The 17116-nt window shown below is 41.3% G+C and overlaps 1 long non-coding RNA gene across 1 annotated transcript in view; it reads left to right on the forward strand.

The window, feature by feature from the left end:
- Positions 1 to 8122, forward strand: part of LOC137622853 (uncharacterized) — a 29242-nt gene extending 21120 nt beyond the window's left edge. Inside the window, exon 3 of the long non-coding RNA XR_011040497.1 lies at positions 8002 to 8122. This is a non-coding gene — a long non-coding RNA (uncharacterized lncRNA). The remainder of the gene's footprint in view (positions 1 to 8001) is intronic.
- The last annotated feature ends 8994 nt before the right edge of the window (positions 8123 to 17116 follow it).

Here is a 17116-nt window from a genome sequence, read left to right on the forward strand (position 1 = left end):
ACTCTCAACAATAGTCCCTTTCATTTTCAATTCAACAGGCGTGACTTCATCTTGCCACATAATCTAGAATTTATTTTGCACAATAGGCATTTGAATCTCAATAGCCTTAAACATTTAGTGCAATACCATCCATTCATGGCGACCTAGTTTTTTAATTGGATTAGTATGAAAACTACCTTTGCTAATGTGTTACTCAATTTAGAAGATCAGTCATGTTCAACCTCAAGAAGTGCTGAGTGCAGCAATTCCTGAAAGAATTTCTGGCCAGTTTGAAAGGGTACCTCCACCCTCCTAACGAGTCGCCTATGTAAAGAATGAGAGTTTGTATTGGTGTAGGAACAAATGACAGATATGAAATAATTTGTATTTTTGCCAAGCATACAAACTTTATTTTTTGCAAATTTACCTGCTATTATCTACCCCTGGAAGTCTCCTCTGCAATCAGTGTTGTAGTGAACGAGCAGCTTGGGATGCTTCCCCATTACTGACTGGTAACAGCTCAATAGGTTAACATCTCTTTAAAAGTTTGTCGGTATTGCAGCTTTGCTATTATCATTACTTCTATGTAGAGAGCTCAGGGTTGTATCTTGCTTTCATATTTTTCATCTTTAAACCATTTTGATATTGCAAATTTACTTAGCCAGAGGTATCAAATGTTAAGTGTGGTTGATACTTACTGTATTGTGGTAAGACTAAAAACTTTTCATTTCTAAATTTTTCTGAACTTTACAATACAAATATTTTCATCTAAATTGTTTATTAACCGAATTAAGTTATTCTGTAAAATGAACCTTTGATTTACTGACAAGGATAATTTTTGGTACTATAAGATGAATTTCTCAATATTTAACTACATATTGATGAATTGCTTGGAGGTTGCTTGACTGTCCTGAAGACTGCTTAGGAGTTTGTTACAGCTGTGTGAAATGTTCTAGATGAAATGTAAATTGGAAATAAAAATTATCTTTATATTCGTGGTTTCAGTTTACTAATTTTAAAGTTGAAAGTTGCCAAAAAAGCATAATGAAACGAACTAGTACGAATTGCCTAAGCATTTAAAACACTTGTAAAAAGTAAAAAAAAATTCATTTCATAAAGAAATAGCTGTATTTAAGGCAAAGTTTGTCCATGAAATAACTTTTGTCTAGAGACTCGAGGAAGTTACTAGCCTTGCAATGTCATCCAATAAATAGGAAAATTACACTACCACAAAAACATGAAATTACCTGGAGTACCCAGCTCGTAACGGTTAAGTTACCAACACATTTATTGCATGTAGCTTATTTTTCTTCTTGATTTTCCCTTAATAAGGAAATTCTAACATTAATATTGGGGGAGGTCGCAGCTATTGGCTGGATAGGAGACACAAGTATGTGTCTTTCGTATTTCCTTTCTAGCTTACTATCCTAAGCTATAATGGTTAAGTTACCAACACATTTATTGCATGTAACTTATTTATCAAGTGTGATGAATAACCGCATACTCATTTAAATTTCCTTTCTTTACAGGAGGACCCCAAAATGAAGTGCGAGCTGATCTGCAACCACAAGAGTAGGAAATTTTGTGGTCACACTATGTGCAGGACTCATGCCGCCTGCGCCATTACCAGGGAAACCTTGCGGTATTGGGACCCCAATAACTGCAACGTCTGCTTGGCCATGGTGGCCGAGGGTTTCGGCGACCCCAAGTCATCGGAGTCGAGGGACGCAGCACGCGAGAAGCTAAGCAAATGGGTACGAGGGTTCCAGAAGAACTCTCCGGGACCGTACCTTCCAAACGACAGGATGCGTAGCTTGCTGTTCCCCAAAGCAGGTAACGAAGCCATCGTGCCCCAGATACGACCCGGACCTCCCTGCGTCCAGATCACTACTGAGGTGGAAGTCAGTGAGGCGATGCAAGGCATGGACATCCACTAGGAGGAAAGGATGTCTGAAGTGTCCACGGACACAGAGAAGGATCTCCTTAGGGGCGATCCCGAGGAAGAGTCTACTCTACCTCCCGGAGGAGAAGAGGACGTGGATTCGTCGAAAGTGGAGGAGTCCCTTCCACCCGTGCCGGCACCAGAGCCGACACCATCTACATCTTCGGCTCTTACCCCTCCATTGGACGCCATGGGCCAGGCAGTTTTGGCTCATATTACCACAATGATGGAGAATCTTCGCAAAGAGAACGAAGCACGGGAAGCGAAGCTCACAAGAGCTCCGTGAAGTGACACGGACCACCGCCGCCCGAGGGTCTTGCAAGCGACCCAGAGTTCAAGATATGCCAACCTACTCGGAGACCAATCCCTGGAGGTACGCGGAGTACATGCCGATTACCAGAGAAGATGAGAGCAGTTCCCCTAGACGGCATTCAGTTCTGGCCGAGCTTTAATGCCTACCCTGACTGCTTCATTCGACTGAAGCATAAGCCAGCTTCAAAGGAAGAGACAGAACTGAAGGTGGTCATGATTTTCGACCACGACAAGGCACAGGCTCTCTTGTTGAGCAGCCTGAAGAAGGCGGGTTATACCAACTTGAAAGTTCTAGCATTGAGCAAGAAACACCCTACCTTTCTTGCTCCTGCTTCCAGAGCCTTCCCCTTTACGTTGAAGGCGTTCCAGACTGTTGCCAAGGCAGTTGAGGCAGGCAAACCATGCCCTACACTAGAGGAGTGTAGGCCTTTGTCGTTAGCCCTGCCCACGGATGAGAAGGAATGGAAGGAGGTCCACTTAACCTAATCAGTAGGAAAGCTGGATGCAGATATCGCGGGACGGCAGTTCAGTGAGAATCTCCCTAAGCTGTTGGACTTTCTCTTGCGAAGAGAGCAAGAGACGAAAGGGAGGCTTGCCGCCTCCCTGTCCCTCCAGAACTGCATCGAGATGTGTGCAGGCCACAACAGCACCCCAGCCATGCTCACTGTCCTAGCCAAGATGCATATGGCCACCTTAGTAAAGGACCTGTATGCCTTCATGAAGGCTAGGAGAGCCTGTAGGGAGTTCGTGTTTGTTGGTGTGACAGTAAAACACGAACCCAGGAAGTTTATTTCTTCCAGCATCTGGGGTAAGGACCTCTTCCCAAGTAAAGCGGTCAAAGAGGTAGTCGAGAAAGCCGCCACGTAGAATAGGAACCTTCTCTCGAAGTGGGACATCTCTTCAAAGAGGAAGTCTTCCCCAGATGCGGGTTCCCAACCAAAGCGGAAGTCGAAGAAGCCAAGACTACCCTCTCGGCCTGCCCAGCAACATCCTAGAGTCACCATGACCGCGATGCCCCAAGTGGTTGCTCAGCCACAGACCACCTTCCAAGTGGTGCCTCAACAGCTGGTTGCCCAGTTACCAGCTTTTAACCCAGGGTTTGAGAGGCAAACCACTACCTTAAGACCAAAAGGAAGAGGTTCTCGACGGGGCTTCCCAAGACACCCCTGCGGACCACCTAAGCAATGAGATGCTTCAGGTAGGAGGGAGACTCCAACACTTTTGAGATTGTTGGACCTTCGATCCCTGGGCCCACAGCCTAATAAAATGGACTAGGATGGAAATGGAACAAGTCTTCACCTTCATTTCCTCAATTCTTCCAACAGTCCACCCCCTTACTGGAAGAATATACCTTAGAACTCTTGAACAAAAAGGTTATAAGGAAAGCAAAGTCCATCAAATTCCAGGGAAGGCTATTTTGTGTTCCCAAGAAGGACTCTGACAAATTCAATCATTCTGGACTTGTCGCCACTCAAGTTCGAGAACAATAAGTTCAGTATGTTAACCCTTCAACACATAAGGACCCTGTTACCAAAAGGGGCATACACAGTCTCAATAGACCTGGCAGATGCTTACTGGCACCTCCCAGTCAGCCGCCCCCTCTCCTCTTACCTAGGATTCAAGTTACAGAAGACAAAGTATGTCTTCAAAGCCATGCCCTTCGGACTAAACATAGCCCCAAGGATTTTCACGAAACTTGCGGACGCAGTCGTACAACAACTACACCTAGAAGGTGTTCAGGTGGCAGCGTACCTGGACGACTGGCTGGTGCGGGCAGAATCCAAGACTGCTTGTCTGCAAGCATCCAAGAAAGTGATCCAGTTCCTGACACATCTGGGATTCAAGATCAACTTCAAGAAGTCTCGCCTCTCTCCAGCTCAGGAGTTTCAATGGCTGGGAATCCATTGGAACTTGAAGTCACACCGCCTCTCCATTCCACCAAAGAAGAAAGAGATCACAGGTTCTGTCAAGAGACTACTGAAATCCGACAAGATCTCAAGACGACAACAGTTAAGAGTCCTGGGCTCTCTCCAGTTTGCAGCAGTGACAGACCCGGTGCTAAGAGCACAGCTAAAAGATGCGTCGGGAGTCTGGAGAAGATACGCTTCAAACGCTCAGACACCTACAGAGACCGATACCAACCTTACTACGATCACTACTCAAGCCGTGGTCAAAGGTCAAGAGCCTAACGAGGACCGTTCCCTTACAACCACCTCCCCCATCGGTGACCATCCACACAGATGCCTCGACAGAAGGATGGGGAGGTCATTCCCATCAAAGGAAAGCCCAGCCCAAGGGACTTGGTCATCCCTGTTCAAGACCTTTCACATCAATATTCTGGAGGCCATGGTAGTCCGCTTGACACTGAAGAAACTATCCTGTCACAGATCAGCCCACATCAGGCTGGTCTTGGACAGCGAAGTGATAGTGAGATGTCTGAACCGACAAGGCTCAAGATCGCCCCATATCAACCATGTGATGTTAGCCATCTTTCGTTTAGCGAAAAAGAAGAGATGGCACTTATCGGCAGTTCACCTACAAGGGTTCCACAATGTGACGGCGGACGCTACATCCAGGCTAAAGCTGATAGTCAGAATGGTCTCTAGACGCAGACTCATTCTCCTTAATCTTGGAAAAAGTCCCAGAACTGCAGATCAACCTCTTCGTGACAAGCGACAACAAGAAACTACCTCGATATGTAGCCCCATACGAGGACCCTCTGGCAGAGGTGACGGACGCCCTGTCCCTCGATTGGAACAAATGGACCCAGATCTTACCTGTTCCCTCCAACCAATCTCGTGCTGAAGGTCCTTAACAAGCTGAGATCCTTCAAAAGAACTACAGCACTAGTGGCCCCCATGTGGTCCAAGAGCAATTGGTTCCCTCTAGTGAAGGAACTAAAGCTGAGGCTGGTCCCTCTATCGAACCCAGTTCTATCTCAACTGGTTCAGAAGTAGACTGTCTTCGCTTCATCACTGAGAACCCAAAACCTTCATCTCATGATTTTCTCGCCTTGGCAGTAAAGAAAAGATTTGAGATCTCAAAAGGCAGTATAGACTTCTTATAAGAATACAAGTCAAAGTCAACCAGAGGACAATACGAATTGTCTTGGAAAAAGTGGGTTGCTTTCGTTAAAGCAAAAAGGCCCAAAGAAATTCCTTCATCTACCTTCACGAACAAGGCTTGGCTGCCACCACGATAACTATGTGTAAGTCAGCCTTGATTAGACCTCTTCTATATGCCTTCCAGGTGGACCTGCCGAACAAAATTTTTAACAAGATCAGGAAGGCATGCACTAGACTTAAACCAGCAGCCCCTCCAAAGCCCATTCCATGGTCTCTGGATAAAGTCTTACACTATGTACACTATGCTTCAGCCTTGAACAATGAAGATTGTTCTCTTAAGGATTCAACCCAAAAAATGATTTTCCTGTTTTCTATAGCCTCAGGGGCTAGAGTTAGTGAAATAGTAGCCCTATCAAGAGATGAGGGCCATATTCAGTTCACAGAAGCGGGAGAACAATCTCTTTCCCGATCCTTCCTTTCTCGCCAAAAACGAGCTACCCACCAAGAGGTGGGGTCTCTGAAATCTGCCCTCTGAAGGAAGATCTCTCTATGTCCAGTAGACTCAAGGTCTATCTTCGAAGAACTTGAGACTTCAGGGGAGGACAGCTCTTCAAAGGCGAAACCTCAGGATCGAACTTACCCTAAAACGACTGAGGGCGAAGCTCACCTACTTCATAAGCAGAGCGGATCCTGATAGTACACCCGCAGGTCATGATCTGAGAAAAATTGCTTCCTCACTGAACTTTTTTCAGTATATGGACTTGCCGTCTAAGCTCATACACTGGTTGGAAATCTTCCAGTGTGTTTTACAAACATTATACGAAGCAAGTGCACGATCTCAAACATTTTGTGGTGGTGGCAGGTAGTGTGGTAAAACCTGTCGTCTAGTGCTGCGATGAACAGTGAATTGAATGGGACTTATCAATTGGGTGAAAAAGGTTTTGACACTTTCCAGTGCAATATCTTTTATTGTAGTACTGTATCACCCTGGTGATACTAGGACTATTCATTTCTAGGTGCAGAATTATACAAATGACACTGTCATGTGTACATTGTACAGTGTTGATAGTATCCAACATTTACAGTAAAAATAATCTTAATAATTTTCTCAACTGTTGTGAGTGGCATTAACCCTTTTCTTCCCTTTCAGGTAGGAAAATGTTGTCTGTATATGTTGAATGTATAATTCTCCTTTGTTATATTACACATGATGTTCCATTTATTCATTTAACTTAGATAAATGTCTAAAAGTGTAGTTGCATCTTATTTTGGCCCACAAGTAGCAAAAATAAAACATAGCTAGTCATTTTACTTAATTTCGTAAGTAAAACTCATACTTATGGTACTGATGTATATGAACAAATAAATGTGGTGGATACTTATTTGTTCCTACACATAAACAAACCTTGAGCTTTTAGTGTCTAGCAAGACACTTCCCTGCAGGGGGCAGGAAGCCCTAACATTGTTCCATGATTAGCGGTTATAACACATAACGGTATCGTCGTAGTCATATCTTTCAGTGGTCTGGATAACCATATAAAAGCTGACCCAAGGTTGAGGCACTTATACAAAACTATCAGATACAGTACTTTCAAGTAATTCTCTGGTAAACTTCCATCAGGGTGACATGGCTTGAGCCCAAGAAACGGATTTTGGAGCAAAGCAAAAAATCCATTTTTGGGTGAGATGGCCATGTCGTCCTGATGGACTCGCCCTCCTTTTCAAAGAAGAGGCTTAGGTAATAATCGATCCCGAAACTATATCTGTAGCACCATGCTCAATGCTACAAGGAATGAGCGCTATCTTGGGGACTTTTAATAGTAGGGGAGGAAGGGTTACCTTGATAACAGCTCCCCTTCAATTTCTCCACTCTTCCCCCTCGAAGCGAAAATGCTATTCGGGATGAAGAATGCTGTGTCGTATCAAGATATACGTCCCGATGATATGCGATATCGTTTAGAGAATTTTTAAGGATACAGTACTTGCTCCAGGAGTTAAAATTCTGAAGACCTATGGTCAATTCTCTAGGAGTATCACTGTAGCCAAATATCCCTTATAAAGCTGTCTATAGGAAGCTTCCATCAGGATGACATGACCATCTTGCCCAAAAAATGATTTTTTCGCTTTACTTCAAAATCCGTTTTGTATTATGTACAGTATATACACAGGTGTTGATAGAGGCTAGGTTTAATTTGTGGCCAGTTTCCATCTGGTGTTTACTTTCTGGGCCTTAAATCCTGGTAAAATATATTTAAAATAATGATCCACAGCTCATTAGAAAATTTCATGTTAGCAGCAATGTTGTCGTTTGTTCTTGCCTAGTATTGAATACCCTGTCTACGTGTTAGCAAAAGGCCATCAACATGTATTTATTTAGCAGCAATGTTGTCGTTTGTTCTTGCCTAGTATTTAATACCCTGTCTGTGTGTTAGCAAAAGGCCATCAACATGTATTTATTTGTTGCTTTGAAAGTGAATGTATAGTAAAATAAGCATTTAAAATTCCACAAATGTCATAACTTTGAGATACTTTTCACTAAATTGTTTTTATTTTTAATACAGGTCAGTTATTGGCATATTGGTCACTCAAAAGACATTCCATGTAAAAGGCTAACCTTTTTCCCAGAAATTTTAGACCATTTTTCTTATATGCTCTAATCAAAAAGAGCAATTTATATTGGTAAACCTTTCCCAACTTTTTCAGGTGACATGATATGATGTACCCAACTAATTGCCTTTCTATAGAGATTGCTAAACTGTCAGAGGAAGAGTTGTTCGTGGAAAAACTTTGCATTTTGGATAATCACTCCACAACTACTGTATGCTGCATTTTGGATAATCACTCCACAACTACTGTATGCGAGGAAGAAATAGTACGGTAAAAATTTAGTTTTACTTTTAGAATTCTTTGAGAAAATAGGAAGTATTGGAAAAATATATTCCAATGCTAAAAACTAGTGGGAAGCGTAACAATCTCATTTTTTTTTTTTTATTATAATTGAATTATAATTGTATTGTGAAAGGACAAGGAATAGATCATTGAAATAAAATCTGTAATTTAATTCAAGTAGCCTGTTAATTATATAGATAAGGGTAAATAAGGAAGGAAGAAGGTGGAAATAATTTATTATTAAGGAAGGAAGAAGGTGGAAATAATTTATTATTATTAAGACCAAATACATATGGCACATAATACATTATTCATTTTAATTACTATTTTAGGTGTATTTTATTATTCTATTTTTTATTTAGGAAGAAACTTTAATATTAAACTGATGGCTGACATACAGTTGACTCCATGAAATGGTTTTTGGTCACTGCCTTTAACAATCTTTTTTCTACTTGTCCCTACTGCTGATACTGTTATTCACCTTACACTTTCTTATAGCCTCTAATTTTGCTGAAGTTTGGCTTTGTTACTGAAGAAGGCGGGTTATACCAACTTGAAAGTTCTAGCATTGAGCAAGAAACACCCTACCTTTCTTGCTCCTGCTTCCAGAGCCTTCCCCTTTACGTTGAAGGCGTTCCAGACTGTTGCCAAGGCAGTTGAGGCAGGCAAACCATGCCCTACACTAGAGGAGTGTAGGCCTTTGTCGTTAGCCCTGCCCACGGATGAGAAGGAATGGAAGGAGGTCCACTTAACCTAATCAGTAGGAAAGCTGGATGCAGATATCGCGGGACGGCAGTTCAGTGAGAATCTCCCTAAGCTGTTGGACTTTCTCTTGCGAAGAGAGCAAGAGACGAAAGGGAGGCTTGCCGCCTCCCTGTCCCTCCAGAACTGCATCGAGATGTGTGCAGGCCACAACAGCACCCCAGCCATGCTCACTGTCCTAGCCAAGATGCATATGGCCACCTTAGTAAAGGACCTGTATGCCTTCATGAAGGCTAGGAGAGCCTGTAGGGAGTTCGTGTTTGTTGGTGTGACAGTAAAACACGAACCCAGGAAGTTTATTTCTTCCAGCATCTGGGGTAAGGACCTCTTCCCAAGTAAAGCGGTCAAAGAGGTAGTCGAGAAAGCCGCCACGTAGAATAGGAACCTTCTCTCGAAGTGGGACATCTCTTCAAAGAGGAAGTCTTCCCCAGATGCGGGTTCCCAACCAAAGCGGAAGTCGAAGAAGCCAAGACTACCCTCTCGGCCTGCCCAGCAACATCCTAGAGTCACCATGACCGCGATGCCCCAAGTGGTTGCTCAGCCACAGACCACCTTCCAAGTGGTGCCTCAACAGCTGGTTGCCCAGTTACCAGCTTTTAACCCAGGGTTTGAGAGGCAAACCACTACCTTAAGACCAAAAGGAAGAGGTTCTCGACGGGGCTTCCCAAGACACCCCTGCGGACCACCTAAGCAATGAGATGCTTCAGGTAGGAGGGAGACTCCAACACTTTTGAGATTGTTGGACCTTCGATCCCTGGGCCCACAGCCTAATAAAATGGACTAGGATGGAAATGGAACAAGTCTTCACCTTCATTTCCTCAATTCTTCCAACAGTCCACCCCCTTACTGGAAGAATATACCTTAGAACTCTTGAACAAAAAGGTTATAAGGAAAGCAAAGTCCATCAAATTCCAGGGAAGGCTATTTTGTGTTCCCAAGAAGGACTCTGACAAATTCAATCATTCTGGACTTGTCGCCACTCAAGTTCGAGAACAATAAGTTCAGTATGTTAACCCTTCAACACATAAGGACCCTGTTACCAAAAGGGGCATACACAGTCTCAATAGACCTGGCAGATGCTTACTGGCACCTCCCAGTCAGCCGCCCCCTCTCCTCTTACCTAGGATTCAAGTTACAGAAGACAAAGTATGTCTTCAAAGCCATGCCCTTCGGACTAAACATAGCCCCAAGGATTTTCACGAAACTTGCGGACGCAGTCGTACAACAACTACACCTAGAAGGTGTTCAGGTGGCAGCGTACCTGGACGACTGGCTGGTGCGGGCAGAATCCAAGACTGCTTGTCTGCAAGCATCCAAGAAAGTGATCCAGTTCCTGACACATCTGGGATTCAAGATCAACTTCAAGAAGTCTCGCCTCTCTCCAGCTCAGGAGTTTCAATGGCTGGGAATCCATTGGAACTTGAAGTCACACCGCCTCTCCATTCCACCAAAGAAGAAAGAGATCACAGGTTCTGTCAAGAGACTACTGAAATCCGACAAGATCTCAAGACGACAACAGGAAAGAGTCCTGGGCTCTCTCCAGTTTGCAGCAGTGACAGACCCGGTGCTAAGAGCACAGCTAAAAGATGCGTCGGGAGTCTGGAGAAGATACGCTTCAAACGCTCAGACACCTACAGAGACCGATACCAACCTTACTACGATCACTACTCAAGCCGTGGTCAAAGGTCAAGAGCCTAACGAGGACCGTTCCCTTACAACCACCTTCCCCATCGGTGACCATCCACACAGATGCCTCGACAGAAGGATGGGGAGGTCATTCCCATCAAAGGAAAGCCCAGCCCAAGGGACTTGGTCATCCCTGTTCAAGACCTTTCACATCAATATTCTGGAGGCCATGGTAGTCCGCTTGACACTGAAGAAACTATCCTGTCACAGATCAGCCCACATCAGGCTGGTCTTGGACAGCGAAGTGATAGTGAGATGTCTGAACCGACAAGGCTCAAGATCGCCCCATATCAACCATGTGATGTTAGCCATCTTTCGTTTAGCGAAAAAGAAGAGATGGCACTTATCGGCAGTTCACCTACAAGGGTTCCACAATGTGACGGCGGACGCTACATCCAGGCTAAAGCTGATAGTCAGAATGGTCTCTAGACGCAGACTCATTCTCCTTAATCTTGGAAAAAGTCCCAGAACTGCAGATCAACCTCTTCGTGACAAGCGACAACAAGAAACTACCTCGATATGTAGCCCCATACGAGGACCCTCTGGCAGAGGTGACGGACGCCCTGTCCCTCGATTGGAACAAATGGACCCAGATCTTACCTGTTCCCTCCAACCAATCTCGTGCTGAAGGTCCTTAACAAGCTGAGATCCTTCAAAAGAACTACAGCACTAGTGGCCCCCATGTGGTCCAAGAGCAATTGGTTCCCTCTAGTGAAGGAACTAAAGCTGAGGCTGGTCCCTCTATCGAACCCAGTTCTATCTCAACTGGTTCAGAAGTAGACTGTCTTCGCTTCATCACTGAGAACCCAAAACCTTCATCTCATGATTTTCTCGCCTTGGCAGTAAAGAAAAGATTTGAGATCTCAAAAGGCAGTATAGACTTCTTATAAGAATACAAGTCAAAGTCAACCAGAGGACAATACGAAGTGTCTTGGAAAAAGTGGGTTGCTTTCGTTAAAGCAAAAAGGCCCAAAGAAATTCCTTCATCTACCTTCACGAACAAGGCTTGGCTGCCACCACGATAACTATGTGTAAGTCAGCCTTGATTAGACCTCTTCTATATGCCTTCCAGGTGGACCTGCCGAACAAAATTTTTAACAAGATCAGGAAGGCATGCACTAGACTTAAACCAGCAGCCCCTCCAAAGCCCATTCCATGGTCTCTGGATAAAGTCTTACACTATGTACACTATGCTTCAGCCTTGAACAATGAAGATTGTTCTCTTAAGGATTCAACCCAAAAAATGATTTTCCTGTTTTCTATAGCCTCAGGGGCTAGAGTTAGTGAAATAGTAGCCCTATCAAGAGATGAGGGCCATATTCAGTTCACAGAAGCGGGAGAACAATCTCTTTCCCGATCCTTCCTTTCTCGCCAAAAACGAGCTACCCACCAAGAGGTGGGGTCTCTGAAATCTGCCCTCTGAAGGAAGATCTCTCTATGTCCAGTAGACTCAAGGTCTATCTTCGAAGAACTTGAGACTTCAGGGGAGGACAGCTCTTCAAAGGCGAAACCTCAGGATCGAACTTACCCTAAAACGACTGAGGGCGAAGCTCACCTACTTCATAAGCAGAGCGGATCCTGATAGTACACCCGCAGGTCATGATCTGAGAAAAATTGCTTCCTCACTGAACTTTTTTCAGTATATGGACTTGCCGTCTAAGCTCATACACTGGTTGGAAATCTTCCAGTGTGTTTTACAAACATTATACGAAGCAAGTGCACGATCTCAAACATTTTGTGGTGGTGGCAGGTAGTGTGGTAAAACCTGTCGTCTAGTGCTGCGATGAACAGTGAATTGAATGGGACTTATCAATTGGGTGAAAAAGGTTTTGACACTTTCCAGTGCAATATCTTTTATTGTAGTACTGTATCACCCTGGTGATACTAGGACTATTCATTTCTAGGTGCAGAATTATACAAATGACACTGTCATGTGTACATTGTACAGTGTTGATAGTATCCAACATTTACAGTAAAAATAATCTTAATAATTTTCTCAACTGTTGTGAGTGGCATTAACCCTTTTCTTCCCTTTCAGGTAGGAAAATGTTGTCTGTATATGTTGAATGTATAATTCTCCTTTGTTATATTACACATGATGTTCCATTTATTCATTTAACTTAGATAAATGTCTAAAAGTGTAGTTGCATCTTATTTTGGCCCACAAGTAGCAAAAATAAAACATAGCTAGTCATTTTACTTAATTTCGTAAGTAAAACTCATACTTATGGTACTGATGTATATGAACAAATAAATGTGGTGGATACTTATTTGTTCCTACACATAAACAAACCTTGAGCTTTTAGTGTCTAGCAAGACACTTCCCTGCAGGGGGCAGGAAGCCCTAACATTGTTCCATGATTAGCGGTTATAACACATAACGGTATCGTCGTAGTCATATCTTTCAGTGGTCTGGATAACCATATAAAAGCTGACCCAAGGTTGAGGCACTTATACAAAACTATCAGATACAGTACTTTCAAGTAATTCTCTGGTAAACTTCCATCAGGGTGACATGGCTTGAGCCCAAGAAACGGATTTTGGAGCAAAGCAAAAAATCCATTTTTGGGTGAGATGGCCATGTCGTCCTGATGGACTCGCCCTCCTTTTCAAAGAAGAGGCTTAGGTAATAATCGATCCCGAAACTATATCTGTAGCACCATGCTCAATGCTACAAGGAATGAGCGCTATCTTGGGGACTTTTAATAGTAGGGGAGGAAGGGTTACCTTGATAACAGCTCCCCTTCAATTTCTCCACTCTTCCCCCTCGAAGCGAAAATGCTATTCGGGATGAAGAATGCTGTGTCGTATCAAGATATACGTCCCGATGATATGCGATATCGTTTAGAGAATTTTTAAGGATACAGTACTTGCTCCAGGAGTTAAAATTCTGAAGACCTATGGTCAATTCTCTAGGAGTATCACTGTAGCCAAATATCCCTTATAAAGCTGTCTATAGGAAGCTTCCATCAGGATGACATGACCATCTTGCCCAAAAAATGATTTTTTCGCTTTACTTCAAAATCCGTTTTGTATTATGTACAGTATATACACAGGTGTTGATAGAGGCTAGGTTTAATTTGTGGCCAGTTTCCATCTGGTGTTTACTTTCTGGGCCTTAAATCCTGGTAAAATATATTTAAAATAATGATCCACAGCTCATTAGAAAATTTCATGTTAGCAGCAATGTTGTCGTTTGTTCTTGCCTAGTATTGAATACCCTGTCTACGTGTTAGCAAAAGGCCATCAACATGTATTTATTTAGCAGCAATGTTGTCGTTTGTTCTTGCCTAGTATTAAATACCCTGTCTGTGTGTTAGCAGAAGGCCATCAACATGTATTTATTTGTTGCTTTGAAAGTGAATGTATAGTAAAATAAGCATTTAAAATTCCACAAATGTCATAACTTTGAGATGCTTTTCACTAAATTGTTTTTATTTTTAATACAGGTCAGTTATTGGCATATTGGTCACTCAAAAGACATTCCATGTAAAAGGCTAACCTTTTTCCCAGAAATTTTAGACCATTTTTCTTATATGCTCTAATCAAAAAGAGCAATTTATATTGGTAAACCTTTCCCAACTTTTTCAGGTGACATGATATGATGTACCCAACTAATTGCCTTTCTATAGAGATTGCTAAACTGTCAGAGGAAGAGTTGTTCGTGGAAAAACTTTGCATTTTGGATAATCACTCCACAACTACTGTATGCTGCATTTTGGATAATCACTCCACAACTACTGTATGCGAGGAAGAAATAGTACGGTAAAAATTTAGTTTTACTTTTAGAATTCTTTGAGAAAATAGGAAGTATTGAAAAAATATATTCCAATGCTAAAAACTAGTGGGAAGCGTAACAATCTCATTTTTTTTTTTTATTATAATTGAATTATAATTGTATTGTGAAAGGACAAGGAATAGATCATTGAAATAAAATCTGTAATTTAATTCAAGTAACCTGTTAATTATATAGATAAGGGTAAATAAGGAAGGAAGAAGGTGGAAATAATTTATTATTAAGGAAGGAAGAAGGTGGAAATAATTTATTATTATTAAGACCAAAAACATATGGCACATAATACATTATTCATTTTAATTACTATTTTAGGTGTATTTTATTATTCTATTTTTTATTTAGGAAGAAACTTTAATATCAAACTGATGGCTGACATACAGTTGACTCCATGAAATGGTTTTTGGTCACTGCCTTTAACAATCTTTTTTCTACTTGTCCCTACTGCTGATACTGTTATTCACCTTACACTTTCTTATAGCCTCTAATTTTGCTGAAGTTTGGCTTTGTTACTAATATTTATATTGAGAATCTTTTCATCTAATATATATATTAAGGATCTTTTCATTTTTATATCCAGCACATTGCTGCTTCTATTAAAAACTGTGCAATATGCTAGCTTTAATACTTAGTTTCTTTGTATCCTTTTGGTACTCTTCAATTTTTCTTCTTTATTGCAGCTGCTCTACATTTTTCTTTAAAACTCTTCAATTCTTAATTTAATCCTTGATCCATACTAGGCATTTCAGATCATCTACTTTCTCTGAATTTGGATTACTTTCCTAGGATTTTTAGTTCTAATATACTAACACTTGCTTTCTGTGGCACTCTTCAAGTCTTATTGTTTACTAAAGCTGTTACTGATTTGATTCAGTTTCTTATCTTTCCTAGGCTCACTTCAATTCTTATTCCTTCAGTTCTTGCTGCACCACCTTTTCCTCTGGCGCACTACATATTTTTTACTTTTCATTATGTATTCTTTACTTAAAAGCTGTTGCGGCTTTACTTTTTTCTTTACTCTTTTATCGAATATTTATTCAAAGTTCATAAACTGCTACTTTGTTTACAAGTAGTAGTCAACTGATCACTGTTTCCTGCTACATCCTGTTACTTTGACTTGTCTTCTCATTTTCCTAGGCACTGTGTTTCCTGCTACATCCTGTTACTTTGACTTGTCTTCTCATTTTCCTAGGCACTGTGTTTCCTGCTACATCCTGTTACTTTGACTTGTCTTCTCATTTTCCTAGGCACTGTGTTTCCTGCTACATCCTGTTACTTTGACTTGTCTTCTCATTTTCCTAGGCACTGTTTCCTGCTACATCCTGTTACTTTGACTTGTCTTCTCATTTTCCTAGGCACTGTTTATCTAACAGCTTTTTCTGCCCCGACTGTTTTGTTACTACTATGCTGCCCTACTTTGCTTCTCAATTCCCCTTCATCATTGTTTGAACTTGCTGTAGAATACCGCTTACTTATTTTATACACACGCTTTTCTTCTAATTTTCAGCTACCACCTCCTTGTTCTGTGTTCGCAAATTTTCTGCTGCTATTAAAGTGGCTGCTTTTCTTTCTCTAGCAACATCTGTCAATCCTGCTACTCTCTTGTACGCTTAGCCGTGCATTTGTTCTTTGTTAGTGCTAAACAACCATGATGTCTACTACATTCCAAGAGCATTTAATTCTTCACTGTTCTCTTTCTGCTGCTGTAAAATCCTCTCTGAGAACCAATCTTCCTGCTGCTCTCTCCATACTTGGTCTTATAATCTTACCTTTTGCGACTAATACTGTTAATTCCCCTTTACTGGCAAGTTTGCTTTAATTGCTGCCTTAACAGCATATACATTGTAAAATCTGTTAAAAAAAATAGGAATAAAATTTTAAAAAATGCTTTTTGGATATAATTTCCTAATAACTGTGTACATATGCAATATAAGTTTTAAAAATATAATTGGTTATCCATTGGTGCAACAAGTAAAAATAACTAAGTGACTGAATTGAGACAATGATCAACAAAGTTAATTGAAGATCAACTTTAACGTTAAGACAATAAACTTGTAAAGCTGTATATTTTGCAGTAAATATTCAAATTTTCAGCCTTTAGAATTCCAAATATTTAATTCTATATTGTGTGCATTAAAAAGTAATGCTTCACAAAACTAAAAAAATTTAGGCTCCACATGCTGCAACCTTGATTTGATAATTAATCCAAGAAATATTAAGGGCTTAAGCTGTCCACAAAAATAACCTTCATTAAGTATTTTAGCCTGAATGGATGCATTGATAGTTATTTATTTATGTATTTATTTACCCCTTAAGATAAACGTAAAATAATTTAGAATTATTTTATTCCAAAGTTTTTCATTAATCAATCAACCAAGCTGTCTTTTTTCAACATACCAAGGAACTGCTGGGTTACACTAATATGACAAGTTTGGAATTATTTGTATTCTACCTAAATATTCAACCTGTACCTTTTTTTACATAGTATATATTTCAGCGCTAGCTGAAAACCATCCGTTAAAATTTTAAGAGGTGTAGCCTAAACTACCCTCCATCCACTTAGCAGGGATAACACACTAGCCAGTAAACACAGTCACTTTTACAATTGTGGCAGTACTTCTAGGGGAAGGTGATGGTGGAACCAATGCGTAAAGAGCTTCAGTTTGCATAGTTAGGAAAAATGCACAT

Source organism: Palaemon carinicauda, chromosome 29 (assembly GCF_036898095.1).
Source record: "Palaemon carinicauda isolate YSFRI2023 chromosome 29, ASM3689809v2, whole genome shotgun sequence".
In the NCBI taxonomy this organism is placed as follows: domain Eukaryota; kingdom Metazoa; phylum Arthropoda; class Malacostraca; order Decapoda; family Palaemonidae; genus Palaemon; species Palaemon carinicauda.